Raw genomic sequence first — 23,227 nt, forward strand, 5'->3', positions numbered from 1 at the left:
ACTAGTAGTGCATAGGGAAAAACAAAAACATTAGATCAGTGGTTCCCAAACTTTTTTGGATCACGGCGCCCTAGAGTATCTGCAATGTTCTCACAGCACCCATAAGCCAAGAGTTTGTTATTGAGAAATTCAGAAAAAAAATGAGGTGAAGTAATAAAGTGAAGTAAATTGTGCTGACCTGTCATCCTTAGGGTCGGTTATGTGGTGGTGGACGGGTTTGCACATCTGTTTGTCCACATGTTTACTTTACTTTAAGCATAAATAAATTTGATTTAGTGCTGAACCACCAACCTAAGGCACCCCTGCAAGTGTTCAGAGGCACCCCAGGGTGCCACGGCGCACAGTTTGGGAACCACTGCATTAGATGGTTCATAAGAAAGAAAATTGTATCAACAGGAATTCCAAAGCACTTGTTACCAAATGCCACACAACAAATATTTAAAAAGGTCCATGCTTACTGTGAAAGAACACAATGGGTGGATATGAATATCTAAAACAAAGGGGCAATGAAGAACAAATGTCCCCTGCGAGTGTTAGATTTGTTAACGCCAACCATTTCTGCCACTTAAGGTGCGAATCCACTAGGCGATTAAACAGGCTGATTGAACAATAACGACATCGTTATTGTTCAATCGCTTGCTAATCGTCCGCAAATCAGCCATGTAAATGTCAAAATCGGCCAGCGATGCGTGCGCCCGCTGGTCCTTTTTGAAATCTATCATCGCCCGTAAATGCTGGTCAACCTGAGATCCTGTCAGGTTCAGCATGTACGGGGATAATGGATGTGCCTACACTGAACGTTCAGTGTAGGCACAGCACAGACTGTGAAACCACAGCACGATTACTATGCCGTAATCGTGCTCTCGTTTCACAGTCAGGAAGTGGATATGCACCATTAGCCATTAGTAGATTATAAATCCTGAATACAAGGTAAGGATTATTTATTTTCACTTTATATTTGGATTAAATGTTCAGTGAAACATAAGGGTATACGTCACTCTGAAAGGATGACTTGCTTAATATGCATATTCATATATTCCACAGCGTAACGTCCCTTCAGGGGGGAATAGAAAGATCATCCCAACAGAAGCAAAAGATTAATGGATTCACTGTTACTTGATAATGCACACTGTACATGATGAGCACCAGGTCATATACACACACAGCGGAATCAGTATGAAATACCCGATTCCCGGCATCGGCAGGCCGACAGAAGCAGAGTTCCCGGCAGCGGAAGCCCGACAGCGCTGGAAATCCCGATTGTCCCTAAGGTAAGTATAAACTAACCTAACCTAACCCCCCAACCCTAACCCTCCTTAGGGGTGGCTAACTCTAACCTCCCCCCCAAGTGCCTAACCCTAACCCCCCCCTTCCCCGCTGCCTAAACCTAAGTCCCCCCCGGGGGTGCCTGACCCTAACCCTCCCTCCCCATAGCCTAATCCTCCCGGGGGGTGCCTAACCCTAAGTCCCCCCCGGGTGCCCTAAACCTAACCCTCCACCCCCGCGGCTGTCTGCTCGCGGAGCTTGGCATCCCTTCGATCGGGATGCCGGGCTCCTGTCTCCCGGCGTCAGGAAAATGTCAGGCATCTACATCTAGATGCCCGGCATTTCACCCTCGCCGGGATATGACAGTTGGGAAGCCGGCTGTCGGTATTAAGGCAGCCGGTTTCCCGATTGCATCCCCACACAGCTGTGGTATAAAAGATAGACAGGTAATAGGTCAACAACGAATAGGTGGACAGGCATAAGGTCAACAGGGTCAAAAAGGTACAAAAGGTCGACAGGGACAAACAGTCGACACATATGGTCGACATGTGGTTTTTTTCCCTGTATTTTAAGCTTAATCCTAACCCTAATTCCCAGGTGCCTAACCCTAACCATAGCCTAACCCTAACCGTCCCCAGCAGCAGCCTAACCCTCCCCAAGTGCCTAACCTCAACCCTAACCTTAAAAATGTTGAAAAGAAAAAAAAAATCATGTCAACCATTTTTGTCATCCATTGGCGTGTCGACCATTTGAACCGGTCACCCTTTTGTCCCTGTCGACCTATTGCATGTCGACATTGTTATTGTCAACCTGTTATCCAGATACCCATGTAGACACACACAGAATTACCAGGTCACTTACCCACATATAAATCTGTATCTAGAAACAGGTTTTATTTTTGTTTAACCAATCTACATATATACCTTGCTGTGTGCTGTCAAAATGAATGATCTCCTCTACTGGGTGGATAGTAGGTAGGACAGTTAAGTCTCCAGAACCACGTCTGGCGGCTGCATTTCTATGTTCAAGTCTGTAAAATGAGGAAAATGGGAAATAATCACATGCTGCTAAACTGTAAGGAAGCACCTTATCCACATTATATAATTAAAAAAAAGTATTTAAGAGATGTAAATGGGTCATATACTGAATTCAATTCAATCTAAATGTATAAGGGGCAGGTATATATGTTAATAGACAAAGATTCCAGCAAACACACAGGACAGCGTGTGTCACAAGGTTAAACAATGAGCAGGAGCAGTGATGGGCTCATTGTAAATGGTAATTGATGATCATCGATGGGATTCCTAGTATTGTTCTAGCTATGGGAAACACACTTAAAAACTATTTAACTACAAATTTAGAGCAAGACAGTCAAAGTCCATAATCACCTTCAACATTAGGGACAGTGGTACCGATCGGAAAATGCAAAAGTTCCTAACTTGGTGCACTGATTTTACATATAGAGCACCAGCATGCATTGGTGCAATTTACATAGGGAAGTGGTCGCTTAGACAGTAGAGCAAATGGCAGTCAGTCAAAGGGGGGTATTAAATTCAGCATTATGGACATGATGCGCCATTCCGAAACGGCACATTGTACCATGCCGGCATCACCCAGATATGTGCGCAGCAGGGCATCGCGGCACATCACGTTCAATGGTTTCCCCCTGGGAGTTCCCGGAGCTTTTCAATTCACCGCGCTGTTAAGTGCAACTAAAATCACTTAAGTCGGAGAGTGCAGATTAGGGCGCCTAAAGCTGTGTGTTTAGTAGTGCTAATCGGCATTCTCCAACTTAAGTGCCGGCCGCGATGTTGTTGGCACTGCACTAAACTGAAAACAGCATCGCGGCCAACACTTTATTGGAATTTCTGCTCGCACCCTCAGGAGAGTGCAAGAAGAAATCCTTTAGTTGGGCTAATAGCGCAGCGAATTTAACAGCTCCGGGAACAACTTCCCAGGGCTATTAGCATCGTGCTGAATTGAATCACCCCAATGAGTGGAATTGCAAAACCTTTCTGTACATATTTAATTGCCTGCATGATGCTTGTGTAGCATATAAAAAAAAAAATATACTGAGAACATAGGTGTGGGCTTACCCAAAATAGGGTCAAATTGTATCAGTGGGACTGCATCTGGCACAGAGCAAGACAATATTGCAAACACTGGAAAAATGGAAACCTCTGCGCTACATAACAGCTGATCAAATAGATAAATTCCACCTGCCGGAAGTGAAAGACACCTGCTAGTGTCTGTATGAAAGGAAGAAAGATGGAAAAAAAAAGTAAGACTTTCACTGAGCTGGTGAGAATATAAATATTAGTTCATAAACGCCCTCTTCTGAAAAGTTAAACATAAGTATACAAGAAGATGGTTGCTATAAAATGGCCATATATTACACTACAACAGTGGTTCCCAAACTGGGTGCCTTGGGGCACTTACAAGAGTACAACGGGTTGTTGGTTCAGGACCAAACCAAAGTATTTGCAGCCAGTGTGATAGGCAAAACCAGTGCTGGTGGCTACAAGTCATAAAATATGTTGATAAACAGAAGCACAACCCTGGCCACCACCAAATAACCAAACCTAAGGATGACAGGTAAGAAGAATTTAAATAATTTAATAATTTCGGAATTTCTCAATAAAAATGTTTTAGCCAAGGGGTGCGTGAAAAAAAAATCTGATATCGGGCGATGTGCTTCAAGAAAGTTTGGAAACAACTGTACAACATAAAAACAAATAAAAAAAGGGAAATGAAAAACAATGTAGATATTTAATAAATTATAGCGAATAAAGGGGACACATACAAAATACATAAAAGACAACCTAAATATTTTATAGAGGTCAGTTTTTCTGAAAGATATAGGCAGGTAGAATGACCAGAGTGACTTTGACAATGGTCAAATCATGACGGCAGACGACTGGGTCAGAGCATTTCTGAAACGGCAAGGCTTGTGGGGTGCTCAAGGTCAGCTGTGGAGAGTACCTTCAGAAAGTGGTCAGAGGAAGGAAATACATGATCTGCAGACAGATTAATGAATGCTATCCCATATGGCACAAACCAAGGGCTAATGTGGCATAAATGGCTGAAAATTTAGCGATGGTGATGGGAGTAATGAGTCATGACACACAGTGCATTGAACCCTTCTGCGTATGGGGCTGTGTACTCACAGGCTAGTCAGGAGTGCCATGAAAACTTTCAAAAGCGCCTACAATGGGCATGCAAGGGTCAGGACTGGACCGTGGACCAATGGAAGAAGGTCGCCCAGTCCAATGAATCCCGTTTTCTACCGCGTCATGTAGATGGCCGGATACGTGTGAGTTGTTTAGTTAGGGACGAGATGACACCAGGATTCATTGTGCAAAGAAAACTAGCAGACAGAGGGAGTGTGATGCTTTGCAAACTGTTCTGCTGGGAAACCCTGGGTCTGGTCATTCATGTGGAGGTTAATTTGATGCGTTCCACCTCCCTATACATTGTTGCGAACCAGGCACATCCATTTATAGCAACAATATTCTCCGATGGCAATGGTTTCTTTCAGCAGGATAATGCACCCTGCCATACTGCATGGATTGTTCTAGAATGTTTTAAGGAACATGATGAAGAGTTCAAGGTGTTGCTCTGGCCTCAAATTCACCAGATCTCAATTCAATTGAGCATCAAATGTATGTCTTGGAACAACAGGTCCAACCCACTGTGGGTCCACATCTTACAGGAGTTTAAGGATCTGGTGGTAACATCCTGGTACTAGATACGACAGGTCACCTCAGAGGTCTTGCAGAGCCAATGCCTCAGTGGGTCAGAGCTGTTCTGGCGGCACACAGAGGAGCAACAGCATATTAGGCAGGTGAGGTGATCGCCCTGAGTGACAAAATGTGGGTCCCATCTCATACCCCCAACAGCATCAGATGTCCCCACATGCCCCTTAAATGCATGTTTAATGCCTCCGTGATCCTACAGGTGATATATCTTGTCTGTACACAAAACTCACAGTGAATAAGGAATTAGGTAATAAGAGGCATATTTATCAAAGAATACAGTATGTCTGGTATATCCCAGAAATAAAGCGTTTTTGAAAGTGGTATGTAAATATTAAGAACTACAAGGATGTATGTACACAAGACCGCAGCAGATACTCCAGATATCTGCTGCAATCCCCTAGTCTTCACGTTAGGGCAGGCAGGGGGACAGGGCGCCTTCAGAAAGAAACAATTCACCACCCGAAAATGGGGTGTGGTCATTTAGAAAAGGGGGCATATCCTTGAGATGCGTCCCAATTTCATTACTGTAGGGTTTGTGCCCAGCACTAACGGAGATGCTGGGCTGCCCTCAAGCTTTCCCTGCAGTGTGAATAGATGCCATGCCATGCCGGTCGCTGCAGCCCACGGGTGGGGTGGCTGTTTTAGCTTTTTACTGTATAGCGTCCCTTATTCACGATACGTCACACAGTAGTGCCCTTTATTCACGTGACACCACAGAAGTGCCCCTTACAACACATTATGCCACGCAGTAATGCCCTTTATACATTATGCCACTCAGCATTGTCCGCCCTTTACACATTATGCCACGCAAGAATACCCCTTACACATTATGCCACACAGTAATGCCTGGCCTTTACACATTATGCCACGCAGTAAGACCCCTTACACATTATGCCACACAATAATGCACAGCCTTTAAATATCATGCCACACAGTAATGCCCCCTATACATTATGCATTCCTCTCCGCAGCAGCCTCTTACCTAGCTGTGTCCCTCTAGCAGCCCCCACCTGCATCAGCTGGCCAAGGCCCAACGCCCGCATCAGCAGGTAGCAGCTCCAGCCCGGCACTTGGTGCAGCCTTTGAGAGATAGCACCGCTGTCATTCAAATCTGGGGCTGCTCGCGAGCCAATCAGAGCTTGCAGGACCGGCATCCACTGCTAATTGACTGCCGGTCTGCGAGCTCCGATTGGCTCACGACCGGTGCCTATCTGAATAACAACAGCGCTGTTAATGTGGCGTGCACAGTAAATTAAGACATTAATTCATTAAGACATGAATCTCTCTCTGCAGCGCGGCTGGGCCAGGTCCCCGGAGACGCGCTGTGCTACGGCCAACCCCTGCCTGTCAGGGATTGGCGGCAGCATAGTGCTTCCTGGGGATCCGGTCCCTTTTTAAAAGAGAGTCCCCGGTCCTCAAAACTGGGTAAAATATGCGCTGCAGCGCATATTTGCGATCACCGAGGTGGCCATAAAGTTTTCACATATACAAAAACAGGGGGATGTAGTTTAAATCCCGGCTGTTGGGATGCCAGCATTCAGAAAGCTGGCACCAGAATCCCGACACCAGTCAGAATCCCGACGGTAAGTAGTGGGGTTAGAGGGAGGGTTAGGGGTTGGGGTTAGGCACTATGGGGAGCATTAGGCACTAGCAGGGAGGGCAATATTTAGGATGCGGGGAGGGAGGTTTAGTTGTCGGTATCCTAATCGTGTCGGGACGCCGGCATCAGAATTCTGATAGTGTAGTAAATGACAAACGTAATCAATAAAAAAAAAAAAAAAAAACAGATTACAGCTCTGTACAGGTCACTGTGTTTACTCAAACTACATACAAAGTGTCAGTATGCTCAACGAACGGTGCAGACAGCATTGGGCCAGGACGGTGGACTTATTCCTTCCTCCCACATGGATTACAGACATGCAGCTTTCTCCATCTCCATGTTACGATCAGAAAAACATACCCGGCTTTTATGGACGAGAGACTCCAACTAGGTTACCTACTTTAACAACGCTAGGCAGCAGCAAGCCCAGTTAAATCGAACACACCACTTAAAGTGACAGCTGAAAAACATCTGTATAGGTAATGTTCTATGTATGCAAAATATTAAGTAAGGTAGCATTAGCAGAACTGAATATATTCTCTTTCATCGGACCAAACCGAACAAAATTACATTGACACAAAAATAAAATGGCACAGACAAAAAACTAATTCTGTACGGAAATTATTTTTCTTGCTTCAATGATTTCAATCACATTTTTCGCAATTGACTTTAATGGGAAAATAACAACCCTCATCAATGAAATGGGTCTAAGTCAATGTAGAAGTATTATTACTATGTTGTATTAAAAGTTAATGATGCAATAATTGCCATATAAATTGGAAAAATGTTATTTCATAGCTGATCATAGCTTGTTTTTTTGAAAACATGGGGCAGTGTAAAGGTTTGGCATTACAGATGCATAAAAACAAAATAGACTCTGGGGCATACAATCAACAAGGTGCTGGAAACATTCCTTATAGATTCTGGCCCATGCCGACATGATGGAACCACAGAGAGGCACGTTCATCCTGCAACTGTCCCCTTCCCACCACATCCCAAGGCTGCTCTATAGGATAGAGACCTGGGGATGTGGAGACCATTGGAGTACACTGAACTAATTATAATTTCCTGAAACCAGTTTGAGGTGACATGTGTCTGAGATTACATGTGGCAAATAATCTTATAACAGGTCAAGTTACATTCTTTCTATGACCTTTGCTTTTATGGTGCTGTTGGAAACTTTGTGGTGCCTTAAAAGTAAAAAAGAAAAAGAAAAAGAAAAAAGGGGCGTGGCCTAGCTGTCACTCAGAGTAGACGTGCACTCTCTGAGCTCCTGCAGTCGGCTCCTTAAAACCCACGTTTCGGGGGCCTTTATAACCCACTCCACAAGCTCACCCCTCCTCTCTCCTCTGCGCTGTGGGGCCACTCCGCTGCAGTCCCCACTGGTCCCGGAGCCTGCTGAGGCCTACTTTAGAGCCAGAGCCTCAATTTTACCGCACCACCCACCACAGCCCGGCCCACTGCTACCTCCCGGCTCTCCCTACAACGGGGCCACTCTCTCTCGGACCTTCACCCACTTGCCTGCCGCTGGACCCACGGTCTGCCTGTCCTGCCCGGTCAGTGGACACTCACCTTTCTCGGATGGCTGGAGCCCTAGCTAACAGCAGCTACCATCTTGGATCCCTTCAGCTATTAGCCCTGCTGCTGCGGCCAGCATTCTGAGGCTGTTGCAGCTTCAGGCAGAGATCCTCTAGGCTGACACTGGACAACCATGAGTTTCCCTAGCCCCTGGACATTGAAGTGCCGCATGTTTAAAACATCCTCCTTCGGAGATGTGGCTTAGTGGGAAGCCGAGACCGACGTGGGTTCCCTGTGCTCCTGGCTGGCATCTCACAAAATCCCTTTTTCTTGACCCATACTGGGTTCACTGAGTTCTCCACCAGGACCCGGAACCTCCCAAGACTCCTCCGCACCACACTCTAAGTGGTGTCACCTCGGCCCCTCCCTTTCGGGCAACTCCTACCAGCCTGCTCCCGGCCCCTCCAGTTGAGCTTCCGCTAGTCATTATCTTGGTGGTCTACGGCTTGATTTTGCTGCATTAGGCCAGGTAACAGTGAGTCACACAGCTAAGTGGGGGGCCTCTACCACTGCTATCTGTTGGGCTGCTCTGCCTCTCTAGACCCCCATAGGACTCACTGTAAATTTTCCCCACTGTACCATCAGCACTGTAGTATCCCTCAGCTGTGCCCCCCTCACAGAGAACACAGTGAATCCCCCCCGCTCTACTCTACTGAGCTTCTACTCATTAACTCCCACCCATGATGTCCACCTAGTGGGCACTCCCAATGTCCCCTGGGTACCCAGAACCCGTATCCTCCTGTTGTCATACGCAGCCTGCTCAACCCGTGTTGTCCAGCTATATAAAGTTCTCCATATCACACTGGGGACCTCCTTCATACCCCAACTGGTACTGTTCCCTCCCTTGCAGATTCTCTATTGGCCCTCTCCACATGTCAAAACTCCTAAACAAGTGGGGGGGGGGGGGGGGGGATATATTCCAACACTTCACCAGGGGTGCTAAATCCACCCAGCAAAAGGGCCCTCCCTCCGCTCCCCTCGACAACATGAATAAAAATCAATGAAAGGAATAAAACTATTTGCAGTCAAAGCTGCAAATACCCCGGCGCTCAATACAAAAATTGTTTGGTTATAATCAGTGCCAGCTGCAAGTAATACAGGTTTGGTCAAAAACCTAGAGACAGAAGTCTCCACAAAAACAGAAGAAAGTATAGAATTGTTTTACTGCGCTATGCACTGTTGGATTTGCAAATTTAGAAAACTCTATATATGGTTTGCTGTCTGTTTAATTAAACAGGAGGCTTGAATAAAATAAAATAAATCTGATACTTTAATACAATGGTCCACAGATAAGACACTGATAATCAAATGTACATATATAAAATCAAACAAGATGAATCAATCATATAATAGCAAGGATCAAATGCCTCTCTAGCTTAGGTGCATTGCTAGGAGAATGTAACTGTATCACTGAGATTTCTACAGCATAGCGTTCTAATGTTCAGCTCCTACACCAATGGCTACAAATGTAGCAATTAGTTTCCAATGGTGAGGCAGCTCACTGCTTAGATTGCAATCACTACTGGCGTCCCAGTGTGAAATGCAGTCACGCTGGAGGATAAACGGGTAAGTAATGACAGTTGGAGTATCTCACCCCTGGAAATCCGTGATCACAATAGTGTCCATCCCAGCTCAGCCCGTCTGGACGTTGTAATTCCGCGGCTGGATGAAGCCGGGTGCCGTACAGCCAGGGACAGATGCTGCTAATAGAGCGGTGGCTGTGTGTCAGCTGGCGGTGAGCCCGGCCGGAGACAGGTGCTGCTGGTGGAGCAGTGGCTGTGTGTCAGCTGGCGATGAGCTCAGCCGAAGACAGGTGCTGCTGGTGGAGCGGTAGCTGTGTATCAGCTGGCGGTATGCTCAAAACCTCCAAATAAGCGTGCGGCAAGTATTGATATGCTGTGGAAAAATCTCAGGTGCCTGGGTGATGACGTCAACGCGTTTCGTCCCGTGGAAACCGGGACTTTCTCAAGACTCAGACAGCATATACTTAAACCACTCCTTCTGGCACCAACAGTCATTCCACAATCAATGTCACTTAGATCACATTTATTCCCCATTCTGGTGTTTGGGCTGAAAAAACAGAACCACTTGACCGTGTCTGCATGTGTTAATGCATTGAGCTGCAGCTACATGATTGGCAGATTACATATTTGGTATCCCTAATTAAGTGGCCAAGGAGTGCGTCATTTATTCAATTTGTCATAAAAGTAGAAATATCACATGCCAGCACTGGATGAACGATGGCAGCCTGAAGATCCAACCGGTTTCACAGGTGTATTTGTATACATACACTTTTTTCCTTTTCTGTAAATTCCCTTAATAAATCATCAACCAGCAGCTGCAGATCTCCATTTTAGTTCTCCTCCTAAGATATAAAGTAGAAGTTCAAAATAACTATGTGACAGCATGAAGCACAGGATATGGCTGCCTGCGTAAGACAAAATGGGCTTTTCTTTTTATTAAATATGGTTTTATTGGAGCAATAATAAAATACACCTTGCAAATATAACAAAATTGAATGAGATATATAGTTAGAACACTTAATATCACAGCATTCTCGGTATATTGTATATGAAGAACCAGGAATTTCAGCGTCATATTATATGAGCCTCTCTGCTCCAGATCTGAAAATGGCTGTGCACCGACCATTCCCATCCAACTTGATGGTGCTGCAAAGAGGAATGGGCGAAACTGCCCAAAGATAGGTGTGCCAAGCTTGTGGCATCATATTCAAAAAGACTTGAGGCTGTAATTGCTGCCAAAGGTGCATCAACAAATTATTGAACAAAGGCTGTGATTTCTTAGTTTTTGGGTTTTTTTAATTAAATTTGCAAAAATCTCAAAAAACACTTTTCACACGTTGTCATTATGGGGTATTGTGTTTAGAATTTTGAGGACAAAAATGAATTTCTATTTTGGAATAACATTGTAACATAACAAAATGTGGAAAAAGTGAAGCGCTGTGAATACTTTCCGGATGCACGGTATTTGAGTACACCGGCGGATTTGCACTCTCCATGGATATTGAAAGTGGGTGTCTCAGGGCTTGCAATCTCCAGCGCTTGCAATTACAGAAGGAGAAGGCTAAAACTAGCATTTCCATATTATCGCAGTTGTTTATCTGACAGAAGTCACAACCACCCATGCATTAGTGTCCACCTCTTACGCATGCCCAAAAGCATAATGTGAGAAGGGAAGAAATTAGCTAATGGGAGCAGCAGGATTCCATAGCAGCATAGATTACCTATGCAAGACGATTGTCGTCCCCAATGCACCGCTATATGAAAAAAAAAAAAACACAGTCCGAAGACACCTGCACCAACATTATCTGACCTCTATAATGCTTGTTACGCAAGTATTTTTTACCCTGATCATGGAAGCTAAGACATTTTAAAACACAGAAGGAATTCACTTTATATTCCACAATTATCTGCCTATAGTGGTAGCTGTGAATACGCACAGTGGCGTTCCATTGGCCACAAGAATACCCACAGAATCACCAGGAACAGGATTTCAGTGTAACATTTCAGGGAAAATATTAAACAGACTAATTATTGATTATTTTAATAATAATTTTCTCAGGTTCTAAGATAAAAGCAAAAAAAAAAAAAAAAAAAAAAGGAAATTTAAAAAATAAAAAATAATTGACTTACTCCAGCTTAGAAACAGGCTACAACCTGCCAGGGTTAGCCGACTTTACAATGTTCTGAGATGTATTATCTGTGTAATACAACACTGCTTTACTCTGTATTCCCTGCATATACAAGACACTGATGGAGAAAAAAAAAAACACCTAATAATTAAACAATTTTCCCATGCATGCTAAACTAACGCTGCATGCATTGGATTAAAATAACTGATTTAACAGAGAACAGGTCTGTGTGGAGAGTCTTTTTATAGAGGCAGTATCACTGAAATAGTGTGCTGTGTACACAGACCAGAGGGGATTTATCTGACACAAACAGTAGTCAATGAACTCACTTATTCTCTATTGTCCTAGTAACCTGTTGGCCTAGTTACCTACTTTCCCCGCAAGGGTTCAGTTGTCTTTCTTTTTTTATACAAATCAAAATCTGAAAGGAAGAATAATTGAAGTATCTTAGTATGTATATGAGTCTAGAAGAGATGGCCAAAGAACAAGGAACGAGAACAAGAAATGTTGCTTTTCTAACAAAAAAGAATCCCTTTTCCGCGGACACTAAAGAAATTGAAAAAATTGACAAGCTCAATTTGGAAGTTTTCAAAAACATCCCAAAATACTAATCTTATATATAAAATTCATTGTCCGTTTGTTTGCATTCACACATACTAGGGGGTTGAGGTCCTGTCGGACCTCCAGTTGGGGTACGCGGGGCAGAACTTTGACCCGGGAAGTCTGTTCTGGGCCTTCCACTGGATGGATTTTGATGAAAATTTCACAGGAGGTGAAACAAATGCAAGGTGGTCCAGTTGGATCCTGGACAGGTTTTAGGGGGTTTAGGTCCTGGTCGGACCTACTGTTGTTTACGTTGGGCAGAATTTTGACTCGGGGAGCCTGTTCTGAGCCCTCAACTGGATGGATTTGGACCAAAAATTCACAGAGTTGTAAAATTGGATACCAGAAGACATACTAGGTGGTTGAGGTCCCAGTCAGACTTCCTTTTGGTGTACGTTGGGCAGAACTTTGACCTTCCACTGGATGGATTTGCCTAACTTAAGAACTTGAAGATTTAAACCTGGGCAAATACCGGTTACTTCAGCTATAATAAATATGCCCCTAAGCAATTATGAAGCCAGTGAATGTGGCGACAGGTTCGCTTTAACTATATAACAAGCCTTTACATTCTGTTATTGCAGCATAACTAGGACTATGTAGTATATAGAATAGGACATTCCTATATTTTTCCACCCAAAATCTTTATCCCACTTCTAAATTTTCCATAGCTCAGGCTCCGGATGCACTCTGGAGCTCAGAACTAGTAACACAGATGTAGCTGTTGGACCCAACTCCAATATTTGTATTATCTGGGGTTATAGGCACATATATTTTATTGTACATTATTATAAATTCCCCAGATGCACTATATTAATCTGTAAAACAGGATTTTGGTACTTACTGATAAATCCCTTTCTCCGATTCCACAGGGAACACTGGAGGCTTCATGACAGTGGGGTATAGATGTGTGCTTACCGGGAGCTGGCACTTTAAATTTAGAAAGTGTGACTAGCTCCTCCCCCTCTATACCCCCCTACAAGCCAGTCTTAGAAAACCGTGCCGGAGGAGAACTGGAAAGAAACTGCAGAGGAGGTGAAGCAAGTACACATAATGACAAACAACACATAACATGTGTAAAAAGGTTCTTAAAAACAAAAGAAGAAAGAAAAACAACCAGTCATAACATAGAATGACAACCAACCATGGCAGGAAGGAACAGCGCCGGGTGGGCGTCCAGTGTCCCCTGTGGAATCTGAGTAAGGGATTTATTGGTAAGTACCAAAATCCTTTTTTCTCCTTCATCCACTCGGGGACACTGGAGGCTTCCTGACAGTGGGGACGTCCCAGAGCTCCCATCCCGGGCCGAAGAACGATGAGAACCCTGTAAAACAGCATGGTCAAATTGTGAGGCAGAGGCCGCGAACGTATCAAAACGATAAAACCAGACAAAGGTATGTCGGCCTGACCATGTGGCCGCTCGACAAAGTTGAGTTATGGAAACCCCGCGGGCAAACGCCAACAAGGGACCCACCGAGTGCGTGGAATGATGGAAGCAGGAGGTTCCTTGGAGGAGGCCACATAGGCCTACCTGATGGTTAGATGGATCCAGCGTGCAATAGTCTGCTTAGAAGCCGGCAAACCAGGACGAGTGATATCATAACGGACAAACAGGGAATCTGTTTTCCGTAAAGATGCGGTCCTATCCACGTAGATCCTGAGGGCTCTACGACATCCAGGGATCTAGAAGTTGGCGAGTCCTCTGGGAGAACCGGCACCACAATAGGCTGGTTTATGTGGAACGCAGAGACCACTTTAGGAAGGAATGCAATCTGCGTACGGAGTACGCCTGGTTGAAGCCAGGGCTAGGAAAAGTGCCACCTTCCACAAGAAGTACTTAAACTCAACCGTCTGTAAAGGTTCAAACAGTGAAGACTGCAGGAAATATAGGATGAGATCCAAATCCCACGGAGCCGTGGGAGGGACAAAGGGAGGTTGCAAACTGATAACCTCCTGCAAAAAGGTCTGAACATCCGGGAGTAAGGCCAGTTTCTTCTGGAAGAAAATGGACAGTACTGAAACCTGAACCTTCAGGGATCCAAGATATAGGCCCGCTGAGAATCCTGCCTGCGGGAAAAGGAGGAGCCTGAACACCTTGAATGTTGTAGGGGGCGATCCCCGCCACTCACAACAGATCACATAAGCCTTCCAGATATGATAGTAGTGTCTGGAAGTAACTTCCTTCCAGGCCCAGAGCATGGTAGGGATTACAGTCGATGGGATTCCCCTTTTGTCTTAAGATTGCCCTTTCAACAGCCACACCGTCAAATGTAGCTGCCTTAAGTCTGGATAGACAAAAGGATCCTGCTGCAGTAGATCCTCTCGCAGCAGTAGAGGCCACAAATCGTCTATCAGCATTAGACGCAGCTTGGAATACCAAGCTCTGCGGGGCCAATCTGGAGCCACTAACAGAACCCTGGCCCTTTCCCTCTTGATGCGTTGCAGAAGCCATGGCAGAAGAGGAATTGGCGGAAACAGATAGACGTATTGGAACCGCCAGGGTGTTGTGAGTGCGTCAACTGCCACAGCCTCCGGGTCCCTTGCCCAAGAGCAGTACAGAGGCAGTTGATGATTGTGTCTGGATGCAAACAAGCTGTTGCAACACCTGGGGATGGAGCACCCACTTCCCGGGATGTACGTCCTGACGTCTAAGGTAGTCGGCCTCCCAATTGTCCACGCCCGGAATAAATATTGCCACGGCGAATTCCTCCACCCAGAGAAGAATACAGCTTACCTCCTTCATTGCTGCCGCCTTGTCGGTTTATGTACGCCATCGCCGTGGCGTTGTCCGACTGGACCCTGACGGCTTGACATCACAACAGGTGATGCGCTAGTTGAAGAGCATAAAACACTTCCCTTAATTCCAAGATGTTTATGGGCATTCTCGCTTCCTGTGTAGTCTAGCGGCTCAGGAAGTGGTTCTCTCGAGTCACTGCCCCCACCCCCTCAGACTCACGTGGTGCGGAGAATCCAATTCCACACTCCAAACCTCTTGCCCACCAACAGGTGAGATTAATTCAGCCACAAGAGAAGAGATATCAGAGTTCTGGGGCCAGCTTCACTCGTTGGTGAAGGAATAGATGGGATCCTGACCACTGGGAGAGGAGGGCTAGTTGAAATGGCCTGGAGTGGAAGCGGCCGTATGGAATGGCTTCGAAGGTAGCAACCATCTCCCCGAGGAGTCGTATGCACAAGTGCACAGATACTCGTCGATGTTGTAAGATCAGCCACAGCATCTCCTGTATGGAAGTTGATTTTTCCTGAGGAAGGAAGGCCTTCTAACAGTGTCCAGAATCATCCCCATGAACTGAAGCCTCTGTGTTGGCTGCAGATGGGACTTGGGGAAGTTCAGGATCCACCCGTGTCGTATGAGGAGCCTGTGAGTCACTAGTATGTTTTGTAATAATTGGTTCCTGGAAGGAGCTTTCAAGAGGAGATCGTCCAGGTAAGGGACAATTGTGACTCCCTGAGTCTGAAGCAGAGCTATCATCACTGCCATTACCTTGGTGAATACCCTGGGAGCCGAAGACAGGCCAAAGGGAAGACCTGGAATTGAAAATGTGAGTCCCGAATAGTGAATCGTAGGAACGCTTGGTGAAGCGGCCAGATGGGAATGTGTAAGTAGGCATCTTTTATGTCCACAGACACCAGAAACTCATTTTCCTCTAGCCCCGCAATGACAGATTGAAGGGACTACATCTTGAACTTGAATACTCTCAGATAGGGATTGAGATTCTTCAGGTTCAGAATAGGTCTGACCGATCCGTCCGGCTTCGGAACCACGAACAAACAAGTAGAACCCTTGTTTTAATGGGTGTGTGGGGACCTGTACTAACACTCAAGCATTGAGAAGTTTGTCTACAACATCTTGTATCTCGACCCGTCTGTCGTTGGAAACTTGCAAACCTGTGGTGAAAAACCGAGGAGGTGGTTAGATCTGGAAATTGAGTTTGTACCCCTGGGTGATGAGGTACCGAACCCAGGCGTCCAGAAAAGATTGTGCCCACACTGCCCTGAAATCTCGAAGATGAGCTCCCACCCTGGGGTCCCCCAGGTGAGAGGGAAACCTGTCATGCACTGGGTTTGGTGTAGGGCTTATTGGCCTGGAGGTTGCTGTGGCTCTAGCCCTACTTTTGGACCACAAGACGTGCTAGGTCCTTCTCTGGAACGGCCTCTAAATCTTCCTGGGGCACGAAAGGACAGTCCTGAATAAGGCTTATGGGAAACTGGAGCAGCTGAGGGGAGATAAGTAGATTTACCTCCCGTAGCCTGGGAGATACAGATGGGATTGGTATGTATTACCACCGGCCGCATAGTCAGCGGTTCAAATCCTGACGCAAGAAGCCGGCAGGGGTGAAGATCCCAACAGGGGTTTTTGCTAAGTACTACTAACCCTGCTCCCCTAACCCTCCCTTAGGGATGCCTAACCCCAACCTTCCCCATAGTGCCTAAACCTAACCCCCCGTCCCCGCAGCCTAAACCTCCCACCCCGGGCTCCCGGCTTAGGTCGAATGACGGGCGTCGGTATTTCGTCGGCTGTCTTTAGTACCCTGCTGGAATTTGACAGCCGCCATTTTGACCGTTGGCTTCTTGACCGCATCACGTCCAGTTCGGGTCCGAACAGGACGTCAACAATGATTTTAAGTGCTTCCACCGCCCTCTGATTCTGCATCAGCATGCCACTGTCCATGAAAAAAAATATATAAAAAAGAATCTTTATAAATAAAATTCTGAAAATTGTCATGTGTATATGTAATCACCCCCTTCGAAGCCCCTCAAAAGTTCTGGTGCAACCGATTACCTTCAGAAGTCACATAATTAGTGAAATGAAATCCACCTGTGTGAAATCTAAGTGTCACATGATCTGTCAAGATAAACACACCTTTTCTGAAAGGCCCCAGAGGCTGCAACACCACTAAGCAAGAGGCATCACACCATGAAGACCAAGGAGCTCTATAACCTAGTCAGGAACAAAGTTGTTGAGAAGTACAATTCTGGGTTGGGTTATAAAAAAATATCCAAATCTTTGATGATCCCCCGGAGCACCATCAAACCCATCATCATCAAATGGAAAGAACATGGTACCACAACAAACCTGCCAAGACAGGGCTGCCCACCAAAACTCACAGACCAGGCAAGGAGGGCATTAATCAGAGAGGCAGCACAGAGCCCAAAAGGTAACCCTGAAGGAGCTGCAGAGTTCCATAGCAAAGACTGGTGTATCTGTGCATGTGACCACAATAAACCATACACTTTATAGAGCTGGGCTTTATGGAAGAGTGGCCAGAAAAAAGCAATTACTTAGTGATAAAAATAAGAAGACATGATTTGACTTTGCAAAAAGGCATGTGGGCGACTCCCCAAATGTATGGAGGAAGGTGCTCTGGTCAGATGAGACTAAAGTGTAACTTTTTGGCCACCAAGGAAAACGCTATGTCTGGCGCAAACCCAACACATCCCATCACCCCAAGAACACCATCCCCACAGTGAAACATGGTGGTGGCAGCATCATGCTGTGGGGATGTTTTTCAGCAGCAGGGACTTGGAAACTGATTAGAGTCGAGGGAAAGATGGATGGTGCTAAATACAGGGATATTCTTGAGCAAAACCTGTTTCAGTCTGCCTGTGATTTGAGACTGGGACGGAGGTTCACCTTCCAGCAGGACAATGACCCGAAGCATACATTGTTGCTATATTTTTCCACACCAGCTTCAAAATAACCCACAATTATTTTGCTTTAATGCTGAATTTACAACCTTTGGTACTGTCCTTGGACAAACTGTATGAACTCAACGACATGATGGGAAACTGTTTTCTGTTACTACTGCAATATACTAGATAGCATGAGAGATCATTTATTACAGGAAAGCTCATTCGACTTTTGCCCCGATAACACAAAAATGCATTAATTACAGCAGCTTCAAATTACTTCTGTTACAATAATGGCTACCTATCAGTACACTAGGAAAAAGTGCCTCATGAATATTTGGCCTGAAGTGAACTGAATATTGACTAAGCCCATTAAATAGACTCCACACGGTGTACGATATAGATGCAGCTTAAAACGTAAGAATACCAGCAGGGTCTTCTACAAAGTTAGGAGATGTTGCCGATAAAGAATCACTCCAGTAATAATAGTACATGTACCTTATATGCTAAAAAAAAATAAAAAAATCCCACAATATTAGAGTTCTGATTTTGTCTTTCTATCAGAGGAAGGTGTGACAATCAGTAATGGATTTGTATGTCAGCGCTATGGGATAACCCAAAGCCGGGTTGTTAAAGCATCTCAATGGGTTGGACACGGGATGCCAGCGCTTGGAATCCTGCAGTCAGAATCCCAACGCCGGCTTCCCGACAGGGTTAGGATACAGACACTTGTCGGGTCAGTATCCTAACCCTCCTCCTCTCCCTACCCCTAGCCCTCCCTCGTGCCTAACCCTAACACTCCCCCTAACCCCAGTACTTACAGTCGGGATGCATGGATTATGACAGGTATATTGACCGGATCTCTCTCAAATGTCTGATTTGATCAAAAACAATTTATAAGAATCTTAAAAGGCAACTGTCACTTCCTAGGGGGGATTCAGTTTGTTTATTCACGGCCACAGCTCCCGTACAAAGCGTCGAAGCTGAATAATTGGCTGAGACAAGTTCAGTTTAAAATTTAATCGCGGCGACGCCACCTTGCGAATGGCAATAAGACGCCATCTTGAAAATGAGATCGCAAGACGCCATTTTGCGAATGGCCGCCTAAGCGCCATTTTAGATAAACTCAAATTTTAGTACATGTGGCGATAATACTAATAGCACCATGCGTTTGCATCTTTCACCATTTCTCATACACACATTAACCACTTGCCTGGCACGGTCGTATCAGATACGACCGCACCAGGCTGGGTTTTCCCTGACATGGTCGTATCTAATACGACCAGTCAGAAATGCCCACTAGGCGGCTGTGGGAAGCTAATCTTCCCGCAGCCGCCTACATCAGAGGGACCTTCTGGTCCCTCTGCAAGCGCGGCCACCTCTCCAGTGTGCCCCGATCACTGCTGGCCACAGTGATCAGGCAGCATCGGCAGCCCCCCTCCCATAGAAGCAGCAGTGCTGCTGCTGTGACCCGATCACTGTGGCCAGCAGTGATCGGGCAGCCATCCACCCCCTTCAGTAAACGGCAGTAGCGGCGGCTCTGGTAGCCGCCGCTATCTATCCGGGCCGCCAGCGGGACACCCTCCCGCTGCGGCTCCGGAACTACAGTGATCACATAGTGATCACTGTGTGTGAAGGAGCAGCGCCGGGGGCTCTGGTAGCCACCGCTGCTCTGTATACGGGCCGCCAGCGGGAGACGCTCCCGCTGCGGCAGTAGTGATCACTGTGTAGGAGGGCAGCAGCAGCGGCTCTGGTAGCCGCCGCCGCTGCTCTGTATCCGGGCCGGTGTGTGTGTGTGTGTGTGTGTGTGTGTGTATATATATATATATCTCTATTTATATATATATGTGCGCTGTGTGTATATATATACATATACTGTGTGTGTATATATGTGTGTATATATATATATGTTCGATCGATATATATATCGATCGATGGATATCGCAGAGCCTCTGATTAGGGATGGCAACTGACCAACGATGGTCTGAAAACCATCGATGGTCTGACTGAATACAAGTGGTTTGCCATTGCTGGTGGCCATCAATGTTTCACCATCGATGGCAAACCCTCAATCGATGTTTAGGAAACATCGGCAGTTGTGGTGTACACAGATCTCCTCGACCAATCGCAAAACAATTGATGGCTTCTAACGATGGTTGAACCATCGATGGTACAGCCGTCAATGGCCATCAATACAGTATAATATAAAAATTGCTATTTTTATGGTATACTGTGTTTTAAAAAATTATTTTTTTCAAATAAAATAGTGATGGATAAGTTTAAAATTATGTTCGTGACCTAATTCAATCATAAAAGAAACCGACAATTTTGGAGCAGTTTTTGGAAAAAGAATTTGCCAGTTAAGTGGTTAATACACACAATTGCGCTGTTAATTAGTCGCATATTAGCGAATGCATAGGACTTTGTATGAAACCGCTGTTTTATTAGCTTTATGCGCACGCATCTGCCCCAAGTTAACTAGCGTCCTTGTATCAAACCCTGAATACCCACACATTACATATTCACACATAAGGATCAATACGCTTTAAAGTGTATGATTTACGTTGGTTCAGTTAGTTTAAATGCTGAGAAATAAAGATATTTGATAGCTAAGGTATTATACATGCTAAACAAGTCGTGTTTGGAGTTGTACTGATGCGTACTCTTTTTACAGTATTCCGGTGTTATCGGTGGGGAGATCGCATCATGCATTCTCGAGTTATGGATCGCAGAGCCTACAAGCAACAAAATGTATATTTTAGGGACAACTGTTAGGATGTTGCAGGGGGCTTGAAGAGGAAGATCCTCAGCTGTTAGAGGCAGGGAGAGTCTATTTGAAGTAGCCTGTTAAATGTGCAGTAACAGATGCTTCTCCCCTGGGAACCAATGACACCAGCAACAAACTTCCCTATTGTCCTGTTTATTCTGGGGGGGTATAAATATGTGAGCACGAACGCTGGTTCTCAGTCTTCGTGCTGAACGCTGGGGTCTCTTGCTGATGCCTATCTCCGGGTCCGGAAGCGTCTGCGTATGTATACTGTACTTGGGTCTGTATAATTTTCCTTTTGCGCCTAAATTGTGTCTTGATCAATTGCGTGTAACTGTCTGAACTTTTACCTGAATAACACTTGTGCTTTGGAACCACAGATTCCACGTCTAAGTCTTTATTTATGGTATGACTGCGTACGCAAATTAGCGTCATCCTTAGAGGTTTATAGGAAGGGTTTTAGAAGGTACAGGCAGAGGTATATAGAGGTTCTGATCCAGTATCGTTAGATGGGGGCTCGTAGTGAAGTCACTTACCTGCTCACACGGTACATACGTCTATCGATATTTCAGCAAAGGGTGGAGTGGCCACATGCAGTGTTTGCCTGCAACTGCTTTGTGCTGAAAGATCGCTATCCGTCTCCGTGTGAATCAAGGAAGCTGATTAGAATCCAGGGACAAGAGAGGAAAAAGTTTGTTTTCCTCTGTTGATAGAACCTTACGTTTAAAGGGGTGTCGCAGTACTGAGTACGCGGCTAAGTCGCAGGTTTGCGCATAGCAAAGACGCACTTTTGCGTACGCAGTTAAAAAGCCATTATACGGTTGTGTGGTAGTCGCATTATTGTGTATGCGACTGGTCGCACAATAGTGTATACGTACTTCCGGTTGTGCTGTCACGTGTTTGAATAAAGCCATTGAGGTTTACATTTTTTCTATTACCAATATCTGGTTTAACGTGTATTTTTCTGCGCAGGAAAAAAGTGTGTAACAGTGAATATTTGTTGAACAAAGTTAAGGGTATCGTATGATCCTTAAGGGCTAGGTGCAAGGGTTAGTCTAGCCGCTCGGTAAGCAGCTTTACCGTTCTATACACAGTAGCAGGTGTACATGTTGTCTTTGTTGTAGAGAGGTGCGTGAGCGTAGCCGACATATAAACTCTCATAGATGTGGAAGTTGCCGTACTAAATCTTATCCAGGTGTATGGGCGCCGCCGACTTAAATCGTCCACAGGTAAGTGAAAGTGTCTTGATTGTCTTTTACCGGTTTAAATCTTTATTGAAAAGTGTAGGAGTTGTCTCAGAATAGGAGCCACGCAAACCGTAGAGATGTTAGGCAATGATGTGCTGCTAATGGAGGCGCAGATCGGATCGGCCCGTCGTATCATGCATACCAAGTACGGTACTTATGCAATAAGGTATTGTGATTTATGGTTTAATATGACGAGGAAGAATGTTAGACCGTTTCCCAGAATTGGTAGTTTCGATAAAAATGTGTTAGACAATGTCTGGGATCACATCAGTTTGATGCGCTCCCGAGAGAAAAAGGTTAAATATTTTGAATGTTTAAAACTGTGGCAGCATGAGGGGGATGCGTGGCTTAAAAATGTGCAAGCGACGCAAACTAGCGTCGCGAGCGCATTGCCAGAAAATGCATCCACAACGCTGAATTGCAATTTGGGCGAGCCGCAAATTGGCTCGCACGTGCAGCAAGGTAGCGTTGTGGAGAGTATTGCCAGCAGTTCACGCTCACCTCCCCCACCTTATGTGGATGGAGGTGCAAGTACAGTTACCAAAAATACCCATAAAAATGTAACAAGAAACTTGTACCCTCTCTTAAGCAACTATAAAGAAAATGTTCATGATGCGGATGATGAGCCTATTGTAATGTCTGCCATTTCCCATGCTGTGCAGATGATAGATGCTGCATCACCACAATCACAAGTGGTGCCGCCATCCCCATCGGTAACAGCAAGGGAAGTGTTAATGCCCTCTGCACCCGTAGAGGAAGTTGTTCATACCATACGCAACAGCAGCAGACTAAACCCCCAGCCAGGTAACCAGGTCAAAAGGTAGCAGTGCTACCGGTCTGCATCCCATTTGGACAATATCTGTTCCAAATGGAAATGCAGACGCGAACGGTATAGTGCCCACGAGGGAAGTAGTAATGCATTGACCTTGGACAAGAGCAGAACTAAATTCCATCATAAATGATTTCCCCCGATCCCAATAAGGAATTAGCCAAATGTCAAAGATTTTTGAGAAATTTGGGTAGTTCACATGAGCCCACTAATAAAGATTGGCGTGTGGTGCTAAGGGCCTGTCTGCCACGCAATACCGACGTGACAAAATTGATCACGGA

The 23,227-nt window shown here is 45.4% G+C and overlaps 1 protein-coding gene and 1 pseudogene across 5 annotated transcripts in view; both read right to left on the reverse strand.

The window, feature by feature from the left end:
• CLOCK (clock circadian regulator) overlaps window positions 1-23,227 on the reverse strand; it is a 104,289-nt gene that overhangs the window by 50,847 nt on the left and 30,215 nt on the right. For 3 of the 5 annotated variants that reach the window (XM_088478788.1, XM_088478791.1, XM_088478787.1), the window contains exon 2: window positions 2,190-2,296. The exons of the other annotated variants lie outside the window; for them this stretch is intronic. The gene's annotated coding sequence lies outside the window, so the exon portion shown is untranslated. The remainder of the gene's footprint in view (window positions 1-2,189; window positions 2,297-23,227) is intronic. 5 annotated transcript variants of the gene reach the window in all.
• LOC148517343 (uncharacterized) lies at window positions 15,493-16,153 on the reverse strand (annotated as a pseudogene).

Source organism: Taudactylus pleione, unplaced genomic scaffold, assembly GCF_031769625.1.
Source record: "Taudactylus pleione unplaced genomic scaffold, aTauple2 ptg000218l, whole genome shotgun sequence".
NCBI lineage: Eukaryota > Metazoa > Chordata > Amphibia > Anura > Myobatrachidae > Taudactylus > Taudactylus pleione.